The sequence below is a fragment of the Heptranchias perlo genome, chromosome 12, assembly GCF_035084215.1.
Source record: "Heptranchias perlo isolate sHepPer1 chromosome 12, sHepPer1.hap1, whole genome shotgun sequence".
NCBI lineage: Eukaryota > Metazoa > Chordata > Chondrichthyes > Hexanchiformes > Hexanchidae > Heptranchias > Heptranchias perlo.
This window is the reverse complement of record NC_090336.1, coordinates 35,272,768-35,296,715: the sequence shown is the minus strand read 5'-3', so window position 1 is coordinate 35,296,715 and position 23,948 is coordinate 35,272,768. Positions and strand designations below refer to the sequence as shown.

The following is a 23,948-nucleotide window of genomic DNA, read 5'->3' as shown; positions in this document are numbered from 1 at the left end:
GTGAAATCCGTTCAGCCTGTCTTAACCCAAATAAACTTTTGAATTAAGTTCGAACATAAAACCTTCAGTAATTGGACAGTCTCACTCAGGAAGACAATAAGGGTTGGTGGTGTGAGAAATGGAGAATGCCATATTTGTGAAGGATAGAACTTAGGGTGAGGTTGTGATCGAGTTAAATTGTTCGGGATGTATAAAAGTAGCTTTGAACTAAAGGGTTGACCCTACACTCCTAGGGTTGCCAACCCCCCATGATTGATCTGGAGCCCCAGGAATTAAAGATTACTCTCCAGGACACTGCTGTGAGCAACCTGGGAGGAAAATGATAGGAGCATTAAAAAAAGTGTGCTTTTTCCCATTTTCTTTGAAAACACTCATTTCTTAATTATAAAAAATACTGGACATGGGAAAAAGACTGTTCGACTGACAGTCAAGAATCATCCAGTTGGGTAATGAAGAGCCTGTTCATTTTTCAATTGGAGTGGGATGGTGGTTCGCCACAGGGATGGACGTATCGGGCGATCAATGATGGGAGCGTGGGAATGGGGTGGTTGGAGGCGAGAGGTCATGTGATGAAATCTCCAGGAATACGTCCAATCGGAGTTGGCAACACCACGTGCTCCCAGTCAGGAGCAGTGCTCACAGGGAGTGCATGGCGAGATATCACAGGTGTGCAGCTCTGTGGGAGCATGAGAGTGCGTTTTCAGCTTTTATATGTAGTCCCTACAAGTAAATTTCCTAGAAAAATGTCAGGACTGAGGCGACTTCCAACTTTAAATTGTAGGAATCTATTTCTTCTTCCTGTATCCTACTCTGTTTTCCTGAGGTCGCTGACTCATACTGAGGGACAGTTCCCCAAATGCTACTAACTTGTCGGCATTTCGCTCAAGTGACTACTTTTCATGTGTGCGCTTGGACACTGAAACCCTGAGATTATGCATTGGGATACTGATGTACAAAGGCTTAACATGTCTGCCTGAAATTCTTCTCTCTGCTAATTTAGCAGAGGCATTGACCCATTTATCTTAACCTATTTATTTTAAATTGATTAATGCCTCTACTAAAACAGCACAGGGAGAAATTTCAGGTTTCCACTAGAATCATAGAAAGGTTACAGCATGGAAGGAGACCTTTCAGCCCATTGAGGCCGCGCTGGCTCTATGCAAGAGCAATCCAGCTAGTCCCCCTCCTCCCCCGCCATCCCCATTGCTCTTCCAATTTTTTCCTTTCAGGTACTTAACCAGTTCCCTTTTGAAGGCCATGATTGAATCTGCCTCCACCACCCCCTCGGGCAGTGCATTCCAGATCCTAACCACTCGCTGTGTAAAGAAGTTTTTCCACATGTCACCTTTGGTTATTTGGCTAATCACCTTAAATCTATATCCTCTGGTTCTTGACCCTTCCGCCAATGGGAACAGTTTCTCTCTATCTACTCTGTCTAGACCCTTCATGATTTTGAATACCTCTATCAAATCTCCTCGCAACCGTCTTTGTTCCAAGGAGAACAACCCCAGTTTCTCCACACTATCCACATAACTAAAGCCCTTCATCCCTGGAATCATTCTAGTAAATCTCTTCTGCACCCTCTCTAAGGCCTTCACATCTTTCCTAAAGTGCAATGCCCAGAACGGGACACAATACTCCAGTTGTGGCCGAACCAGTGTTTTATAAAGGTTCATCATGACTTCCATACTTTTGTACTCTATGCCTCTATTTATAAAGCCCAGGATCCCGTATACTTTTTTAACTGCTTTCCCAACCTGCCCTGCCACCTTCAACAATTTGTGCACATAAACCCCCAGATCTCTCTGTTCCTGTACCCCTTTTAGAGTTGTGCCCTCTAGTTTATATTGCCTCTCCTCATTCTTCCTACCGAAATGTATCACTTTGCATTTTTCTGCATTAAATTTCATCTGCCATGTGTCTGCCCATGCCACCAGCCTGTCTATATCTTCTTGAAGTCTATCACTACCCTCCTCACTGTTCACTACACTTCCAAGTTTTGTGTCATCTGCAAATTTTGAAATTGTGCCCTGTACATCCAAGTCCAAGTCATCAATATATATCAAGAAAAGCAGTGGTCCCAGCACTGACCCTTGGGGAACACCACAGTACACCTCCCTCCAGCCTGAAAAACAACCGTTCACCACTACTCTCTGTTTCCTGTCACTTAGCCAATTCTGCATTCATGTTGCTACTGCCCTCTTTATTCCATGTATCACAACCTTGATGATAAGCCTCCCATGTGGCACTTTATCAAACATCTTTTGAAAGTCCATATACACCACATCAACTGCATTGCCCTCATCTACCCTCTCTGTTACTTCATCAAAAAACTCTATCAGGTTAGTTAAACACGATTTGCCTTTAACAAGTCTGTGCTGGCTTTCCCTAATCAATCCACACTCATCCAAGTGACTGTTAATTCTGTCCTGGGTTATCATTTCTAAAAGTTTCCCCATCACTGAGGTTAAACTGACTGGCCTGTAGTTGCTGGGTTTATCCTTACACCCTTTTTGAACATTTGCAATTCTCCAGTTCTCTGGCACCACCCTTGTATCTACGGATGTTTGGAAGATTATGGGCAGTACCTCCGCAATTTCCATCCTTACTTCCCTCAGCAACCTAGGATGCATCCCATCCGGACCGGGTGACTTACCTACTTTAAGTACAGTTAGCCTTTCTAGTACCTCTTCTTTATCAATTTTTAGCCCATCCAGTATCTCAACTATATCTTCCTTTACTGAGATGCTGGCAGCCTCTTCTTCCTTGGTAAAGACAGATGCAAAGTACTAATTTAGTACCTCAGCCATCCCCTCTGCCTCCATGAGTAGATCTCTTTTATGGTCTCTAATCGGCCCCACCCCTCCTCTTATTACCTGTTTATTGTTTACATGCCTGTAAAATTTTTGGATTCCCTTTTATGTTGGCTGCCAGTCTATCCTCATACTCTCCTTTTGCCCCTCTTATTTTTTCACTTCCCTCTGAATTTTCTATATTCTGCCTGGTTCTCACTTGTGCTATCAACCTGACATCTATCATACGCCCCTTTTTTCCATTTCATCTTACTCACTATCTCTTTTGTCATCCAGGGAGCTCTGGCTTTAGTTACCCTACCTTTGTGCCTCGTGGGAATGTAGCTAGACTGTACCCGAACCATCTCCTCTTTAAAGGCTGCCCATTGCTCAATTATAGTTTTGCCTGCCAGTCTTTGATTCCAATTTACCTGGGCCAGATCTGTTCTCAACCCACTGAAATTGGCCCTCCTCCAATTGAATATTTTTACTTTAGAGTGGTCCATATCCTTTTCCATAGCTATTCTAAATCTTATGATACTATGATCGCTGCTCCCTAAATGCTCCCCCACTGACACTTGCACCACTTGGCCCATCTCATTCCCTAGAACCAAGTCCAGCAATGCCTCCTTCCTCGTTTGGCCAGAAATGTACTGGTTAAGAAAGTTATCCTGAACACATTTCAAAAATTCCTCCCCCCTTTGACCCTTATATTATTATTGTTATCCCAGTCTATATTAGGATAGTTGAAATCCCCAGCTATCACTATTCTATAGCTTTTTCACCTCTCTGTAATTTCCCTGCAAATTTGCTCCTTTATATCCTTCCCACTAATTGGTTGCCTATAGAATACACCTAGTAGCGTAATGGCACCTCTTTTATTTCTTAGCTCTAACCAACTAATATCCTACGTGTAATGTTGGGGCCTGAATAATAGATAGACTTTTTGACAATTGATGACATCATAACTGAGACTGTTCCCATCACCTCCTGCACTCGATACATGTGTACTTCAGATGTGTACTTTAGATATGTACTTTTATTGTCTTCCCTAACTCAGATTGCCGAGGCCAGTTGTATTACCTCTGATGCCAACCCAACTGAGATCAGCAAACTCAGTGCAAACTGGGTATCAAATCTAGGGCCTTCCTGGTATGTATGGCTCAGTTCCACATGGTGCATTTGCCTAGCAAGCCATCTAGGGGAAGGAGCAGGAGAGGGCACAAATTCTTTTCGGATCATTTGAGTAACATTAAGGGCTACTTGTATTACAGTAACTGCAGAATTACAATGCCATTTATGAGTATTGATGCTACAGAGTGTGTGAATGCACAGGACAAATCTTTTATTGTTACTGAAGAATTTGTTGGCTCAGCTGACAGCTTCATTGATTTTTCTAAGTCACATCAATATTTAAATCTTTAGCTGTTTTAAACTGATTACACTCATGTAGAATCATAGAATGTTACAGCACAGAAAGAGACCATCACATCTGCTGCAGCGTTTTTCTTCACATAAACCATCTACTCTAATCCCATTCTCCTGCTCACTCCCATACCCTTTAATATTCCTCATTTTAAGGAAAAATCTTATTCCCTTTTAAAAGAATTTATGGACCCTACTTCAATAATGGTTTGTGGCAAAAAAAAATCCATATTCTGACCCCCTCTGTGTAAACAATTTGTTTCTAGCCTTCACCTTAATTCTTTTTGTGATTATCTTAGAGCTGTGCCATCTTGTTACCTCTGAGAAGTATTTTTCCTTTGTAAAGATGATAAAGCTTACAGAAAGTGAATGAATATTGCCACAATAGGCTGAGCTTCTGAGCTAGAGATGGCTGGTGAAAGGATTCATTAAACAATAATTCTTCAGCTTTACTACAAAGTGGCTTTAGAGACAAATATAGAATTAGAAAATCGTGCATGTCAGCGAGGAACGAAACATGCTTTTGAGGGGACGTGGAGAGTGATAACGTGCAGCTCATGCAAACTGAATATATCAAAAGCAAACTTTACAGACCTGTATTTTAATATATTATTTAAAGGTACATGGCAACCAAACAAAAGCAGAATTGTTGAAATACACAGTTGAGGTAATGTCTCCTGTACTATACCTGACCTGGGCACACTTAATGTTGGCCTTAGGTGCAAAAATAAAGTACTGTACTTCCTGATGCTGTCATCGTTCACCCCAATAACCACAAAAATTAACCAAATAAAACAAAGGAGCAGATAAATAGATTATCAGATAAACTTTAATAACAAGATGCAAAATGTCTGAAACGTAACCGACAAACCACAAATACTTTTACGAAAGCAAAGAAAGGAATGCATTGAGTGTGTTTCGGGTGGGTAGCTGGGCATGTCCGTGAGTACTTCCAGCACAATAGCATTATTCATCTGACCTTATTGTATTTAGACAAAGCTTGCATGTTAAAAATCTAAAAAAAGAGAACTGCGGCAGGGAGATATTCTTCACCCTCTGAGAACAGAATGCTGGTCGTGTTTTACTGCTTCCATCTACACACAAAAAATAGTTAACGCGATATCTTGTGAGGAGCCACTTCCATGTTTTCAGAAGAGATTGGTTTGTAAGCTCATTCGCTAGTGTTACTTCAGAGAGGGAGGAGGAGAGCAGCTCTTGCAAAACTTTTTAATCAAAAGGCATATGCTGTTTCATGGAACCCTCCCAGAATTGCGAGCAGGGACAACAGTTGCCATGGTGACTAGCCCAGCCTGTCAGCATTCTGCAATCCTTTTAGTTGGAAGTGTGCTGTGAAGGTCATGTGAGGGAGTTGTGGGAAGCCCAGTAGGTATCAGAATCCAAACTACTGTTAGCAGCAGTTCAGCTAATAGGGAAGCTTGTCTGGGAAATACAAACCGGAATGGAGGGGAGAGGAAGGCACTGCGCATTGCAGGTAATAAAAAGAGAACGATGTTTACTTCATGGCTTGTAGCACGTTGGTAAAAGCTGTTTTTCAGCATTCTGGAGGCCCCCTTGTTTTCACCAGCATACTGGCATTTCTAACTCTGGAAGGTGATGTCATGCTGAAACTAACAGTTGGATTCTATTAGACAAATATTGAGGAAAGTTTAATATCAACTAAATGTAAATGTAACCATATTTGGTGATTTGTGGCAGGACTGGCTTTAAAAGGTTTTTGAAGGTGATATTTTTTTCTGTGAAAAATATGTGATCATTTGGAGCTTGACTTTTTAAAAAAACGTTCTTCTGAAAGTTTGTAAATGGAAAACATACCTGCAATTTAAAAAGTCTTACTGTGTGATTGCGATTTTTAATTTAGTTCTGTCATACACTATTCCCAGACTGATCTCGGAATCTTTTGATTGCAGAAGGTGAAGAAGACATTCCTTGTTTTGCTGTTTCCCTCAGCTCTCCTATTAGCATGTGGACTATCGTTCAGTTCATTGATATTCTCAACCATTTTCCCTCTCTGTATCCCTGGGCTAGGGCAAACAACGCACTCCCTCACTTTCTTGTACTTTCTATACAGTGTGCCTTTGTCTACTGCCAAACAATGAAGCATGGTTGTGATTGGTTTGCTGTTGTTTTGTGTTGTGAGTGGGAGATGTTGCTGTCGGCCTTCAATGTTCCCTCGGCCCAGTAGAACACCTGGAACTAATTGAAAGCAAACGCAGCCAGGGCCCTGGAGGAGTTTCTACCTCAGCTGCAGGCTCACTGCAGGTTTCACTCCCACATAGAAGGATGGAGATGGAGGAGGTCCTTTCAACCTCATGTTTCTTTACTTACTGTTGTGTATCGAGGCGCAGAAAAAGGTCAGCTCTATTCTAGTTCTCTTGACAACAAACTAGTGTTAGGTTTCAGGTTAAGAACACCGTTATAAGGTGCTGTTACTGCATTTTCCTTTTATGTTTTTGCTGACTTAAGATATTTGCCTGTTTCCGAAACAGGAAATGTCTGCCTTACATCAGGTTTTCCGTCTGAGTCCTGCTTTTTTGACTTATCACCGCAAATTGATGAAAACTTTCCAAGAGAGGGAGTGGGCACCTGCATGGCAGGTGTGTGTTATTAAACTACGTATTAATGATCCAGTCCAGACTTTAAAATGATGACATTTCATAGTCTCAATTATCTGGTAATTAGCCCCATTTATAAAGCAGCACAAATTCCGATTAATTAGTGCTAAGCGCCTTGTTCTTTTTCTTCTGCTACTGAATTGAGATTGGCTTCATTAACAAGAAAAGCATGTGATATTCTAGTCTGACAATACTGTCATAACTTCCAAAATACACTCATGGAACCATCCCAGCACTAGATTAATCTTTGTGCTCAGCATCCAACTCCTACTTTTTGCAGAATCCAGACTCATTTCTCTTTAGAGTTAGCTTGTATTTTGGTTATTAATGTAACCATTATTGAAAAAAATTGGTTACTGTTTTCCATATTGTGACAAGTTTACTCATGCTATGTACATTTTGATCTACATAATAGGTCTTCTTTATATATGTTTAAAAATGTTGTAGAAAATCAAGTTTTCTTTGAAATACTTTAATCTTACTAATTTATGGTTGCACCATCTAGTGTTACTATGCGTCGAGTCCAAGGATAATAATCTGAGTTTGGACTTCAGTTTATCTACATAGTGCATGAGATATAATATAGGTCAAGGGAACTGGTTACACTTCAGATCACTGTACCAGGTGTAATACAGGACAGATAAAAGGCTTACATTTATAGACTTGGGCACAAATTCTAAGCTGACACTTCACTCTCGTACTGAGGGAGTGTTGCTTTGTTGGAAATGCCAACTTTCGGATGAGTTTTAAACTGAGGTCCCATCATCTGCTTAGGTGGATGTAAAAGATTCTCATAGCACTATACAGAGAAGAGCAGGAAGTTCTCCTGGTGCCCTCGCCAACATTTCTACCAATATCACCAAAAGCAAAATATCTGGTGCCTCATTCATCTGCTGTTCGTGAGACCTTGTTGTGTGAAAATTGGCTGCCATATTTGCCTACATAAAAACAGTGCCTGCACTTGAAAAGTAATCCATTGGCTGTGAAACACCTTGGAACAACCTGAGGACTAATTAAATGCTATTTCTTTCTTTACTGCTTATGTTGATCAGAATCATCTAATTTGCAAAGAGAAGAGAGCTCAAGTATGTTAGAAGGGTGCATGACCACAATATGAGGAGAGCCATGTAGTGGTGTCACCTAAATAAACTAGAATTCTCTTTTGCTAACAAGTCAGGACTCTATTTGAAAATACCACCATTTTTCCGGGTCCCTGTTTAGTATGTCCAGGAGATGTGTTGCTTTGGAGTGTTTACACACAAGTTTTTATTCAGAATGGGGACCTCTTCAGATTAAGTGGAAAGAAGGCAGCAGCATTAAGGCTATAAAGAGGAAAAATTACTTGAATAGAAAAAGAATCAAGTTCCATTATTGATGTAGAAAAGTACTTTATGTTGCAGGGTGTCTCAAATGTTTGCATTTAAAGGGGCGTCCATTCTTTAATTATTTCTATGAAGTTGGGTAGGGCAGTAAATATTTTTAGGGTTAATGCAGGGGAATTTTCTGATGATTTTGGATAAAGGTTGCTCCAAAATCTACAACAACAATAACTTGTTTATATAGCGCCTTTAACATAGTAAACTGTCCCAAGGCGCTTCACAGGAGTGATTATCAAACAAAATTTGACACCGAACCACATAAGGAGATATAAGGTGACCAAAAGCTTGGTCAAAGAGGTACGTTTTTATGGAGCGTCTTAAAGGAGGAGAGAAAGGTAGAGAGGCAGAGAGGTTTAGGGAGGGAATTCCAGAGCTTAGGGCCTAGGCAGCTGAAGGCACGACTGCCAATGGTGGAGCGAAGAAAATTGGGGATGCGCAAGAGGCAAGAATTGGAGGAGTGCAGAGACCTTGGAGGATTGTAGGGCTGGAGGAGGTTAGAGAGATAGGGAAGGGTGAGGCCATGGTGGGATTTGAAAACAAGGATGAGAATTTTAAAACTGAGGCATTGCCGGACCGGGAGCCACTGTAGGTCTGCGAGCACAGGGATGATGGACAGACAAATAATCCAGGCACTAGAATCTCAGGAGAAGACCATATTCAAAGAAAAGGGTCTATATGGTCAGAGCCTTATACCTGGGACTAATAGAGAACCATTATCTAAGAATATTAAAGCTCCCTAGGGATGACATTTTTTAACTGTGTCAAAACTGCTGTAGAAGACGTAAGGTTTTCCTCTATGACTAGAACTGAGCTGCCTGTGGCTGTGAAGGTTACAGCTCCACTGTCTTTTATGTCCTGGTTCATTCCACAAACATATGATGGTGATTTAGCGAGTATTAGCCAGAGTACAATATCCATCAGCATTCAAGTTATGACTGATGCACTGTTCCAGAGGAGCTGCAAGTACATCCATATAAAATGACAGTTGGAGAAAGTGCAAAATATGTGCCTATCCCCAAAGACTTCAGTGTCATTGACTGTCAGGTGGAAATAGGTTTAAGATCTTTTTATGTATTTTCACTGCATCTGATATCCTCAGTACATAGCAGCGCTAAAATTGAATCGTTTTATTTATTTAGCAAATTATATGCTAAATTTTGATGTAAATTTGCAAAGACATATATTTTGAATATACTGCACTCAATGTAATGCACCACTTTGATTTTTTTTTAAGAAACAAGCAAATTACTTTATATATGATGCCCCATCAGTAGGCAGAGGGGTGGATGGAGAGTAATTGGGCAATACTGGACATGGCCAGCTTTTGTTATACAGAACGTATGACCTAGATGGGATGAGGGACTAAAGGGAACATGCAGCTTATTTCTGCTGTATAGACTATAAACCGAGTAGGAACAAGAGACAAACCAAAAAAGGTCTGTTTTGATAAATATACCTATTTAACTTTTGTAGGTAACCTTACAGAGGTTAAATAGTTTAAGCCACATATAAGTAGGAACATGACGGTGATTTTAACCCACCTTGCTCGGCCGGAATGGGGTGGCGTGCAATTAAAATCGCCTCCGATAAACTTACCGCCCCGTTCCCCTCCATTTCCCTCTGCCACCACCTTAACTGGGTGGCTAGCTGGCAGCAGGGAAATCAGGCCTCGGAGTACAAATAGAATTGATGGTTGTTGGGGGAGGGGGGGTGTTGATATTGGCCCTGCCTGCCCGAAACCCGCTCCCAGTTAAAATTCCCCCACCCCACTCCTGCGTGTTTGAATAAATTTGTACTTTTGAACATGTATCCAAAACCAGTCATTGAATATTAAAACTATGCCAATCAGCTGACGGTCTTTTCGAGCCTGTGATGGACTCAGTCACAGATCTACCCTCCTCTTCTCTAATCTGCTATGGATTCACTCACAGATCTCACCTGCTCTTCACTAGACTGCTGGGGCCAGATGGATGCATTCCCACAATGAGAAGTTGTGTATTAGCCTTCTCCTCCTTGATTAGGTTACATTTTAACAAAAATTTAAAGGGCACTATCTTTATGGAAAAAAAATTGGTTGACAGATTTATTTTAAAAAGTGCTTTCCAGATATATTTTTGTTTTGTATAGAAACAAAAGACAGGTGAAATTATTATAATGAAGATGGCACCTAGCATCTGGATCTATCTGTTCCCAAATTAAAAAAAAGTTTTCTCAAACACCTTTTGATGAAAACAGTACTCCTTTAAACATCTACAATTGCTGCTGCTTTCTTTCTCACTGGAGATCGAGTTGCTATAATTTGCTAAAACTCAGTGGGTTACTGAGTATACACAAAAGCAGAAGATTTGGGGGTGCGGTGGAACTGAATACAAAATTATGTGTGCACAGAGAACCTTCGGCCCCTCTGCATATACTCACTGGCCTTTTATTGATGGGTGTATCAAATCTGAATTGGGCCAAATTTCTCTTTTTCTGAATTAATCTAAAATGTCCATTTGAACCAGTCTGGATGAATCCTTTGAGATTTGATTCTCATTCTTAGTTATAGGTTTATTCAGTGGAGGAAGGGGCTAATTTGTAACTTCAAGGATGGAGGCAAAGGCAGCTTTAAGTCTCCCACACTCTTTAAAATAACAACCAGTTTGGGAAAGTTTCAAAGGCAAATCTTTTACACTTTTGGTTTTATATAATGATGTACCTTTAAAATACTCCTCATTACTGTTGGGAAAGTTTCAAAGGCAAGTCTTTTACACTTTTGGTTTTGTATAATTATATACCTTTAAAATACTCCCTATTGCTGTTAGGTCTAGCACTTTGAAACTAAGAGACCATTTATGCTTCCATGCCCAATTTCAGGAGTTAATATTATAGTCAAGGGGGGCGAAATTCAACTTCATGGGGGCACAAAATGGATGGTAGCGAATCGGCCGCCTGTTATGCACCCTGCACCATTTTCCTGTCCATTGAACTGAGGGAGGGAGAGTCGCCAAAAGTTATATTGCATGTTGAAGAGTTAGCTGATATCAATTGTGAGAAAATATTATCTGAGGAGAAACAGAAAGAGGTTTTGAGGTAGTTGGAGATTAAAAAACACTGTTAAAGGAGGGTTAAGAGCTCTCAAAATATTAAATGCAAATACCAGGAGAAAAAGAGGTCAGTGTTCCAAAGATTTGGAATCAGGATTAAGTGCACAAAGCATTCAAAACAAAGATGGTGAGTTAGAGGAATTAATAACTATGGAGGGATATGATATAGTAGCTATAATGAAGATCTGGTTTATGTTTGGACAGCACTGGGAACTTAATATTCCTGGTCATAACATTTTCAGGAGAGATGGGGAGGGGGGATAGGGGGTGGTGGCAGTGTTAGTAAAAGATTCTATCACTGTGCTGGAATGTAAAGATGGCATAGTGGGTTGCATTAAGAATCCATATGGATGGAGTTAAGAAATAGGAAGGGAAATAGTATACATTTCAGGCCACCAAACAGTGAAGATGAGATGGGGTGGGGAGGGGGGGGTTGGTCTTCAGAGATATATGTAAGAAGAACAGGGCAGTAATATTGGGTGATTTTAACTATCCCAAGATAGACCTGAAAAAGGTAATGCATGGAATGAGCAATGCTATTTAAGATGCATTCAGGACTGCTTCCTTAGTCAGTATGTTTATAGTCCAACAAGGAAAGAAGCATTACTTGATTTAAGTCTGGGAAATGGAGTGGGGAGAACAACTAGGAAATAGCAATTGGAAAATGGCAAAGTTCAACGAGATAACAAGGGATCTGGTCCAAATTAACAGGGCAGAAAAGTTAGCAAACAGCCCAACTGATCAGTGGTGGGAAATCTTCAAATACAAGATGGATAAAGTACAAAATAAATATATTCATTCATGTCAAAAAGGGGGTGCGTTAAAGAACAGAATTCCATGAGTAAAAGGATCAAAATTGAACTGAAACTTAAAAGGGAGGCCTATGACAAAATTACTAAGATGCACCTATAAAAGAAAATCATGAGGAATATAGAAAGTGTAGTGGGGAGGTGGAAAAGGAGATTAGAAGGGCTAAAAGGGAATATGAGAAAAGGCTACCAGCTAATATAAAGGGAAATAGTAAAGGCCTTTATAAACATATAAAAAGTAAAAGAATGGTTAAAGAGATGTTCAGGGATGAAGGAAGGAGTCTAATTGTGGAGGATGAAGGTATGGCAGAGATATGAAATAAATATTTAAATTTTTTTCACAAATGATAGTGGAAGTCAGAATCTAGGCGTACTAGAGGGGGATATAGAACAATTATTAGAGATAAATGTAGAAAAGGAGTTGGTTCTAAAAAAAATGTTTGCAGAACTCAAGGCTGTTGAAAGAAGTCAGATAGGAGATAGCAGAGGCTCTGGCCACAATTTTTCAATCCTTAAATATAAAAATTGTGTCATTGGGGTGAATTGTTAGAGGTTTTTAATATTATGAAGCGTTTTGATAAAGGGAATAGGAAAAGTGTATTGTTTCTGGCTGGGGAGTCAGTGACAAGGAGTCATCAATTTAGCTTGAGCACAGAGGTTGGGAAAGAAAGAGTGAACCTCTAACAGAGTGAAGTGCTAACAGAGTGAGGACATTCAACTGGGAATTTGGTGAATGTGGGAATTTGGTGCAAAGGGGGAAGGAGGTGCTAAGTGATTTAAACCAAAGCACCATGGACCAGGACTGAGCGGAGCATAAAGGGAGTCGCAGGAGGAATCAAAACAAGGCAAGGAGGAGCGCCGAGGGTAATTCAGTCAGTATTTAGTTCATTGGTTAGTGTTTTTTAATGATTGGTTAGTGATTTTTAGTGGTTAGTGTTTTAGTGACAGATAAACAGTAAAGTGCCTTAAAACTAAGCAAAGTTTAAATAACTGTTAGCTAACATGGCTGGACAGCTGGGGCCCATTGCATGCACATCCTATGCCATGTGGGAACTCCAGAACGCTTTGTGTGTCCTGGAGAACCACATGTGCAGGAAATGCTGCCAACTGCTCGAGCTCGAGCTCAGGGTTTCATACTGATATTTTCGTGGCTAGCACGTTTCAGGAGGTGGTCACCCCACAGCTACAGAGAATTCAGGCGGAGAAGGAGTGGGTGACCACCAGACAGACTAGGAGGAATAGGCAGGCAGTACAGGAGTCCCCTGGGAGTGTGGCACTCACAAACCAGTATTCAGTGTTGAATACCAGTGAGAGTGTTGACACCTCAGGGGACTGCAGTCAGGATCAAATCCATGGCACGGGGGGGCAAAAGAAATGCAGTTTTTATTGGGGATTCGATAGTCAGGGGGATAGACAAGCATTTCTGCAACCGCCAACGTGAGTCCCGCATGGTGTGTTGCCTCCCTGGTGCCAGGGTAAAGGACGTCACTGAGAGAGTGCAGAACATTTTGAGGGGGGAAGCGGAACAGTCAGAAGTCGTGGACAATGTGGGAACCAATGACACGGGAAGGAAAAGGGTCGAGGTCCTGCAGTCAGAGTTTCAGGAGCTAGGGAGGATGTTAAAAAGCAGGACCTCAAAGGTAGTAATCTCTGGATTACTCCCAGTGCCACGTGCCAGTGAGTATAGGAATAGCAGGATAAGACAGGTTCATGCGACGCTGGAGCAATGGTGCAGGAGGAAGGGCTTCAGATTCCTGGGGCATTGGGACCAGTTCTGGGGCAGGAGGGATCTGTTCAAGATGGACGGGTTGCACCTCAACAGAGCTGGGACCAATGTCCTCGCGGGGAGGGTAACTAGTGCTGTGGGGGAGGGTTTAAACTAATTTGGCAGGAGGATGGACACCAGGATGAAACATGAGAGAGGAGGAACAAGGTGCACAGAGGACGGGGAGGGACAAGTAGCACTAGAGTAAAGAATAGTTCAGAAATAGGATGGATCAGACAGGGGGCGAATGCGAGGCAGTCCATGAGATTTGAGTGCCTGTGCGAAAATGTACATAGCGTGGTAAATAAGGTTGGTGAGCTGCAGGTTCAAGTTGCCACATGGAACTATGATATAGTGGCAATAACAGAGACCTGGCTCAAAGAAGGGGAGGATGGGTTACTTAATATTCCTGGCTACACGGTATTCAGGAAAGAAAGGAAGGGGTGTGATCAAAGAAACTATTATAGCACTGGAAAGGGATGATGTAGTTGAGAGGTCAAAGTTGAGAGGTCAAACACAGAACCTATTTGATTAGAATTAAGGAACAATAGAGCAACTATTACACTACTGGGTGTTTACTGTAGGCCACCAAATAGTGGGAAGTAGATAGCGAAGAACATTTGCAGGCAAATTAAAGAAAGATGCAAGAACTATAGAGTAGTGATAATGGGAGATGTCAATTTAGCCCAATATAGACTGGGACAGTAATAGTGTAAAGGGCAAGGAGGGGGAGGAATTCCTGAAATGTGTTCAAGAGAACTTTCTGGAATAGTGTGTTTCCAATCCAACCAGGTAGGAAACAGAGCTGGGTCGAGTTCTGGGGAATGAAGTGGGGGAGATGGAGCATGTTTCAGTGGGGGAGCATTTGGGGAACAGTGATCATAATATCATTAGGTTTAGAATAGTTATGGAAAAGGACAATGAACAACCAAATGTGAACATGCTTAAGTGGAGGAGGGCAAATTTCAGTGAGTTAAAAAGGGATCTTGCCCAGGTGGATTGGTATCAAAAATTGGAAGGCAAAACAATAATTGAACAATGGGAGGACTTCAAGGAGGAGTTGGTTTGGGTGCTGAGTAGACACATGAGGGGGAAAGGAAGGGCATCTAAAGCTAGAGCTTCCTGGATGACTAAAGATATGGAGATTAAAATGAAACAGAAAAAGGAGGCTTATGACAAATGTAAGGTTCATAATACAGTAGAGAACCAGGCTAAATACAGAAATACTGAAGCAATTTAAAAAAGGTAATAAGAGGGGCAAAGAGAGAGTATGAGAATAGATTAGCAGCTAACATAAAAGGGAACCCAAAAGTCTTATATTAACATATAAATAGTAAAAGGGTAGTCAAAGGAAGTGTGGGACCGAATAGGGGCAATAAAGGAGATCTTCTTGTGGAGGCAGAGGGCATGGCTGAGGCACTAAATGAATATTTTGCATCAGTCTTCACTAGAGAAGGGGATGCAGCCATTGTAGCAGTAAAGGAGGAGATACATAAGAACATAAGAAATAGGAGCAGGAGAAGGCCATACAACCCATTGAGCCTGCTCCGCCATTCAATAAGATCATGGCTGATCTTCGACCTCAACTCCACTTTCCTGCCCGATCCCCATATCCCTTGATTGCCCCAGAGGCCAAAAATTTATCTATCTCAGCCTTGAATATACTCAATGACTGAGCATTCACAGACCTCCGGGGTACAGAATTCCAAAGATTCACAACCCTCTGAGTGAAGAAATTCCTCCTCATCTCAGTCATAAATGGCCGCCTCCCGGTTGTAGACTCTTCAGTCAGGGGAAACAACCTCTCAGCATCTACCCTGTCAAGCCCCCTCAGAATCTTGTATGTTTCAATGAGATCACCTCTCATTCTTCTAAACTCCAGAGAGTATAGGCCCATTCTACTCAATCTCTCCTCATAGGACAACCCTCTCATCCCAGGAATCAATCTAATGAAGCTTTGTTGCACCGCCTCCAAGGCAAGTATATCCTTCCTTAGATATGGTGACCAAAACTGTTCATAGTACTCCAGGTGAGGTCTCACCAAAGCCCTGTACAATTGTAGTAAGACTTTCTTACTCTCGTACTTCTACTCCTTTGCAATAAAGGCTAACATGCTATTTGCCTTCCTAATTGCTTGCTGTACCTGCATGCTAATCTTTTGTATTTCTTGAGAGAGATTTGGGTGCCCTCAAGATAGTGGATTCATTGGTTATGAAATTCCAAAATTCCCTAGATTCTAGAATGGTCCCTGTGGATTGGAAGGTAGCAAGTGTAACACCGCTATTCAAGAAAGGAGGGAGAGAGAAACCAAAATGTAATAGTTTCTCACCATTTAAAAAATATTCTGTTTTTCTATTCTTCCTACTGAAGTGAATAACCTCACATTTCCCCACATTATATTCCATCTGCCACCTTCTTGCCCACTCACTTAATCTGTCTATATCGCTTTGCAGACTCTTTGGGGGAAAAGTTAGATAGGGGCCATTTTTGGGCATCGGTAGCATGACGTGCTATTACCCTGTGCCCAATGGCCCCAGCGCAGGCAGGACGCAAGTTTCGGCCCACTCAAGGACTCACATGCAACAGCGTTCCATTCCAGGCCTTATATGTGGAATCAATGCAATTCACACTTTCGACCACCAGGGCAGTTCTATCTCTTAAAGGGAGGATGTTTCTTAGAAATCTCTTAAAGGTTGCTGGTACCTGTTATTTGCTGAAAATAACAGTCTACTGTCTGCACAGAATCTGAACGGAGATCAGACATCGCACATGTAAAACACAGATGCAGGTCCCATCCCTATGTTTACACACTGATGAGTTTTGTTAAAACATTGAATAAAGGTTGCGTACTACTAAATCCCACATCCTCCAATCTGCACGCCAGACCTCACCAATCTGCCGATCTGAGTTTGTACCAGGCCTGCAAGAGAGCATGCACCAAGGTTCTCTGCTCATGCTCTAGAGACCTTGGTGCAAGAAGTGGACAGAAGGAGGAACATCCTATATCTGCAGGGAGGTTGGGGGCAAGAGGCCCTTCAGACATATATCCAAAAGGCAATGGGAGGCAGCGGGGGACTAAGTCAATGCCAGGCGCACAGCATCATGAACATGGATGCAGTGCAGGAAGAAGTTCAGTGCTTTGACATGACTGGTCAAGGTGAGTGAGGTCAACTGTCAAGTGGCGTCTCCTACCAACTGCACCACGCACTACACCCACCATCACCCACATACCAACAAACTCACTCTTTCCATCAGTACTCAACACTTCCAACCAAATGCTTCCTCTCACTCTTACACACTACCACTATTTCAATCTGCCCACCCACAACTCACAGGCCACACACACTGGCAACTATTCAACCATGCCAGGCACATCACCTGGACAAACGTCCCGATTTCTTGCAGGAGAAGGTGGTGCATATCAGGAGGCAGCAAGTGGCATTTAGCCCCTCAAGCCCACCATTCAACGAGATCATGGTGGACCTGTGACCTAACTCCACATACCCTCCTTAGCCCCATATCCCTTAATACCTCTGGTTCACAGAAATCTATCAATCTCAGATTTAACATTCACAAGTGAGCTAGCATCAACTGCCATCTGCACAAGAGCGTTCCAAATGTCTCCCACTCTTTGCGTGTAGAAGCATTTCCTAACTTCACTCCTGCACGTCCTGGCTCTAAATGTTATGCTATGTCCCCACGTCCTAGTATTGAAGTCTAGGAGACCTCCAAAAACAGTTACGAATGTCTCGGCACCCAGAAGCGATAATCCAGCCACTAACCTGTAAATCCTGCATGGTACTTTTAAATAGCGCTGGTGGGGGGTCCTCCAGGCACTCGAGAGACACGTTCAGATGTTCGGGGTTAAGACTGTACGTTGAGTTAAGCGAAAATGATGTCTATCACTTTAAATCACCGTTGCACACTGATTGAAGCCATTTTCTTCCTACTTTACATGATTCCAGCGTTCGTTATCTGCGCCTGCGCTAACTCCTATACCAAGATGGCGTCTGGCGCACGTCACGCTAGAAACGTGCATGCGCATCCAAGACGCCATCTTAGAAGTCGGAGAGGCCGTGTAGCGGCAAAACAACGGGCACTACACGGGCCAATTTAGCGCACATTGTGTCCTCCTCATAGCTTACTTTGCTACCTACCTTTGTATCATCAGCAAACTTGGATACATTACACTTGGTCCCTTCATCTAAGTCATTAATATAGATTGTAAATAGCTGAGGCCCAAGCACCGATCCTTGCGCCACAGGAGGAGGAGACTCTGTAAACATCCCCATCCTCAATGATGGTGGAGTCCAGCACGTGAGTACAAAAGACAAGGCTGAAGCGTTTGCAACCATCCTCAGCCAGAAGTGCCGAGTGGATGATCCTTCTCGGCCTCCTCCCGATATCCTCACCATCACAGAAGCCAGTCTTCAGCCAATTCGATTCACTCCATGTGATATCAAGAAACGGCTGAGTGCACTGGATACAGCAAAGGCTATGGGCGCTGACAACATCACAGCTCTAGTGCTGAAGACTTGTGCTCCAGAACTAGCTGTGCCTCTAGCCAAACTGTTCCTGTACAGCTACAACACTGGCATCTACCCAACAATGTGGAAAATTGCCCAGGTATGTCCTGTCCACAAAAAGCAGGACAAATCCAATCCGGCCAATTACCGTCCCATCATTCTATTTTCAATCATCAGCAAAGCGATGGAAGGTGTCGTCAATAGTGCTATCAAGCGGCACTTACTCACCAATAACCTACTCACCGATGCTCAGTTTGGGTTCCGCCAGGACCACTCGGCCCCAGACCTCATTACAGCCTTGGTCCAAACGTGGACAAAAGAGCTGATTTCCAGAGGTATGGTGAGAGTGACTGCCCTTGACATCAAGGCTGCATTTGACCGAGTGTGGCACCAAGTAGCCCTAGTAAAATTGAAGTCAATGGGAATCAGGGGGAAAACTCTCCAGTGGCTGGAGTCATACCTAGCACAAAGGAAGATGGTAGTGGTTGTTGGAGGCCTATCATCTCAGCCCCAGGACATTGCTGGAGTTCCTCAGGGCAGTGTCCTAGGCCCAACCATCTTCAGCTGCTTCATCAATGACCTTCCCTCCATCATAGGGTCAGAAATGGGGATGTTCGCTGATGATTGCACAGTGTTCAGTTCCATTTGCAACCCCTCAGATAATGAAGCAGTCTGTGCCCGCGTGCAGCAAGACCTGGACAACATCCAGGCTTGGGCTGATAAGTGGCAAGTAACATTCGCGCCAGACAAGTGCCAGGCAATGACCATCTCCAACAAGAGAGAGTCTAATTACCTCCCCTTGACATTCAACGGCATTACCATCGCCGAATCCCCCACCATCAACATCCTGGGGGTCACCATTGACCAGAAACTTAACTGGACCAGCCATATACATACTGTGGCTACAAGAGCCGGTCAGAGACTGGGTATTCTGCAGCGAGTGACTCACCTCCTGACTCCCCAAAGCCTTTCCACTATCTACAAGGCACAAGTCAGGAGTGTGATGGAATACTTTCCACTTGCCTGGATGAGTACAGCTCCAACAACACTCAAGAAACTCAATACCATCCAGGCCAAAGCAACCCACTTGATTGGCACCCCATCCACCACCCTGAACATTCACCACCGGCGCACTGTGGCTGCAGTGTGTACCATCCACAGGATGCACTGCAGCAACTCACCAAGGCTTCTTCGACAGCACCTCCCAAAACCTGCGACTTCTACCACCTAGAAGGACAAGGGCAGCAGGCACATGGGAAGAACACCACTTGCACGTTCCTCTCCAAGTCAAACACCATCCTGACTTGGAAATATATTGCCGTTCCTTCATCGTCGCTGGGTCAAAATCCTGGAACTCCCTTCCTAACAGCACTGTGGGAGAACCTTCACTACACAGACTGCAGTGGTTCAAGAAGGCGGCTCACCACCACCTTCTCAAGGGCAATTAGGGATGGGCAATAAATGCTGGCCTCGCCAGCGACGCCCACATCCCATGAACAAATAAAAAAAATCTCCACTAGTCACAGCCTGCCAACCTGAAAATGACTCATTTATCCCTACTCTCTGTTTTCTGTCTGTTAAGCAATCCTCTATCCATGCTAATATTTTACCCCCAACCCCATAAGTCCTTATCTTGGGTAAAAACCTTTTAATATGGCACCTTATCGAATGCCTTTTGAAAATCCAAATATACTATATCCACTGGTTCCCCTTTATCTACCCTGCTAGTTACATCCTCAAAAAACTCTAATAAATTTGTCAAACACGATTTCTCTTTCATAAAACCATGTTGACTCTGCCTAATCATATTATGATTTTCTAAGTGCCCTGTTACCACTTCCTTAATAATGGATTCGAACATTTTCCCGATGATTGATGTCAGGCTAACTGGCCTGTAGTTCCCTGTTTTCTCTCTCCCTCCTTTCTTGAATAGTGGTGTTACATTTGCTACCTTCCAATCCGCTGGGACCGTTCTGGAATCTGAGGAATTTTGGAAGATCATAAACAATACATCCACCATCTCTGTTAGAATCCTAGGATGTAAGCCATCAAGTCCAGGGGATTTATTAGCTTTTAGTCCCATTAATTTCTCCAGTACTTTTTCTCTAATGATATTAATTACTTTAAGTTCCTCACTCTCATTAGCCCCTTGGTCCACCACTATTTCTGGTATGCTTTTTGTGTCTTCTACTGTGAAGGTAGTAGCGATATTGGATAGGATAAAAGTAGATAAAGAGGAGGTACTTAAAAGATTGGCAGTAATCAAAGTAGAAAAGTCACCCAGTCCAGATGGGATGCATTCTAGGTTACTAAGGGGAGTAAGGGTGGAAATTGTGGAGGCTCTGGCCACAATCTTCCAATCCTCCTTAGATATGGGATAGTGCCGGAGGACTGGAGTTTGCAAATGTTACACCCCTGTTCAAAAAAGGGGAGAGGGATAAACCCAACAATTACAGGCCAGTCAGCCAAACGTCGGTGGTGGGGAAACTTTTAGAGACAAAATAAATTGGCACTTGGAAAAGTATGGGCTAAGAAATGAAAATCAGTACGGATTTTTTAACGGAAAATCGTGTTTGACTAACTTGATTAGTTCTTTGATGAAGTAACAAAGAGGGTTAATGAAGGTTGTGCTGTTGATGTTGTGTATATGAACATAATAGACTTGTTAGCAAAATTAAAGCCCATGGATTAAAGGGACAGTGGCAGCGTGGATACAAAATTGGCTAATGGACAGAAAGCAGAGAGTAGTGGTGAATGGTTGTTATCCAGAATGGAGGGAAGTATACAGTGGTGTTCCCCAGGGTCAGTATTAGGACCACTGCTCTTTTTGATATATATTAATGACCTGGACTTGGGTATAATTTCAAAGTTTGCAGATGACACGAAACTCGGAAATGTAGTAAACAATGTGGATGATAGTAACAGACTTCAGACTGGTGAAATGGGCAGACATATGGCAGATTAAATTTAAAGCAGAGAAGTATGACGTGATGCATGTTGGTAGGAAGAATGAGGAGAGGTAATATAAACTAAATGGCACAAATTTAAAGGCGATGCAGGAACAGAGAGACCTGGGGGTAAACATACACAAATCTTTGAAGGTGGCTGGACAAGTTGAGAAGGCTGTTAAAAAAGTATATGGGTTCCTGAGCTTTATTAATAGAGGCATAGAGTACAAAAGCAAGGAAGTTCTGCTAAACCTTTATAAAACACTGGTTGTGCCTCAGCTGGAGTATTATGTTCAATTCTGGGCACCACACTTTAGGAAGGCTGTCAAGGCCTCAGAGAGGGTGCAGAAGAGATTTACTAGAATGTTGCAGGGATGACGCACTTCAGTTATGTGGAGAGACTGGAGAAGCTGGGGTTGTTCTCCTTAGAACAGAGAAAGTCAAGGGGAGATTTGATAGGTTCAAAATCATGAACGGTTTTGACAGAGTAAATAAGGAGAAACTGTTTCCAGTGGCAGATGGGTCAGTAACCAGAGGACACAGATTTAAGGTGATTGGCAAAAGAGTCAGAGGCGATATGAGGAAACATTTTTTTTTACACAGCGAGTTGTAATGATCTGGAATGCACTGCCTGAAAGGGTGGTGGAAGCAGATTCAATAGTAACTTTCAAAAGGGAATTGGATAAATACTTGAAGGGAAAACATTTACAAGCCTATGGGGAAAGAGCAGGAGAATGGGACTAATTGGATTACTCTGTCAATGAGCCAGCACAGGCATGATGGGCTGAATGGCCTCCTCTTGTGTTGTACCTACTACGATAGTATGAATTTAAAATTGTCAGTGAGAGAGTGAGGAGAGTGGTTAGGGGAAATTTCTTTACGCAGCATTAGACTTGTGTGGAGCATAAACGTGACATTGATCAGTTGGGCCGAATGGCCTGTTTCTGTGCTGTAGACTCGGTGTAACTCAGTATAGCATGGAGTACTTTGCCACAGGGAGTGGTCGAGGAAGCGATTATTGTCCCTTTTAAGAGAAAATTAGATAAATATTTGAAGTAGAGGAAGATACAAGGAAGGGTATGGGGAGACCGTGGGGCAGTGGGAATAGTTTTGGATTGCTGTAGCACAGAGCTAGCACAAACACGACAGGCTGAATGGCCTCCTTCTATGCTGTAAACTTCTATCGTTCTATATTGCCAGCCTCTCCAGTTTTTAGATTTTGAATATTTTTTGTTGTGCAGTGTCAGTTATTTATTGGACACTTGGACTTAAGGATTGATCAAACACTGCTCCGAAATATTATTGTAAACAATTTTACAACACCAAGTTATAGTCCAGCAATTTTATTTTAAATTCACAAGCTTTCGGAGGCTTCCTCCTTCCTCAGGTGAATGATGTGAAAATGAAATCCTCGAAATGAAATCGCATTTATAATTCACAGAACAATGCTTGGTGAGTACAGACAGTTTTTTCAACTGCCCGTTGCCAAGGCAATCAGTGTGCAGACAGACAGGTAATTTGCAGCAAATTACCTAGCTTTCAAGAGAACAGCGTCCACGACACCACACAACCCTGCCACGGTAACCTCTGCAAGACATGCCAGATCATCGACACAGATACCACCATCACACGAGAGGACACCACCCACCAGGTGCATGGTTCATACTCCTGTGACTCGGCCAACGTTGTCTACCTCATACGTTGCAGGAAAGGATGCCTCGGAGCATGGTACATTGGCGAGACCATGCAGACGCTGCGACAACGGATGAACGGACACCGCGCAACAATCGCCAAACAGGAGGGTTCCCTCCCAGTCGGGGAACACGTCAGCAGTCATGGACATTCATCCACCGACCTTCGGGTAAGCGTACTCCAAGGCGGCCTTCGAGACACACGACAACGCAAAATCGTCGAGCAGAAATTGATAGCCAAGTTCCGCACCCATGAGGACGGCCTCAACCGGGATCTTGGGTTCATGTCACGCTACACGTTACCCCACCAGCGAACAAATGTTATCTGTTTTTAATATAACGGGTCAGTTGCTGTCTTTTCTATGTTTCTACCTCTCTATCTCTGTTTTTTTTTGTTTGTTGTTTTTTTTTTGGTGATTTGTATATTCTGTGAGACCTGGCAGGTAACACCTGTCTGTCTGCACACTGATTGCCTTGGCAACGGGCAGTTGAAAAAACTGTCTGTACTCACCAAGCATTGTTCTGTGAATTATAAATGCGATTTCATTTCGAGGATTTCATTTTCACATCGTTCACCTGAGGAAGGAGGAAGCCTCCGAAAGCTTGTGAATTTAAAATAAAATTGCTGGACTATAACTTGGTGTTGTAAAATTGTTTACACTTGTCAACCCCAGTCCATCACCGGCATCTCCACATCATGACTACCACCGAAATATTATGGGAAAGATTACGGGACTTGAACACTTCTGCTATTGTCACTGAGTTTACCGAGACCGTTACAATAGCAACTTAAACGGTTTAAAGATTTAGAGGTTTAATCTGATAATGCATTTACATGAGATTTCTTTGTGTGCTATTTAAATGTGATAGTTAATCTGTTTAAAATAAATGGTT

At 42.6% G+C, this 23,948-nt stretch overlaps 1 protein-coding gene across 2 annotated transcripts in view; it reads left to right on the top strand.

Annotated features, from left to right (window-relative positions):
- dennd2b (DENN domain containing 2B) overlaps positions 1-23,948 on the top strand; it is a 378,850-nt gene that overhangs the window by 78,167 nt on the left and 276,735 nt on the right. The window contains exon 1 of one of the 2 annotated variants that reach the window (XM_067993943.1): positions 5,470-5,709. The exons of the other annotated variant lie outside the window; for it this stretch is intronic. The gene's annotated coding sequence lies outside the window, so the exon portion shown is untranslated. Of the gene's footprint in view, positions 1-5,469; positions 5,710-23,948 lie in introns of those variants that run through there. 2 annotated transcript variants of the gene reach the window in all.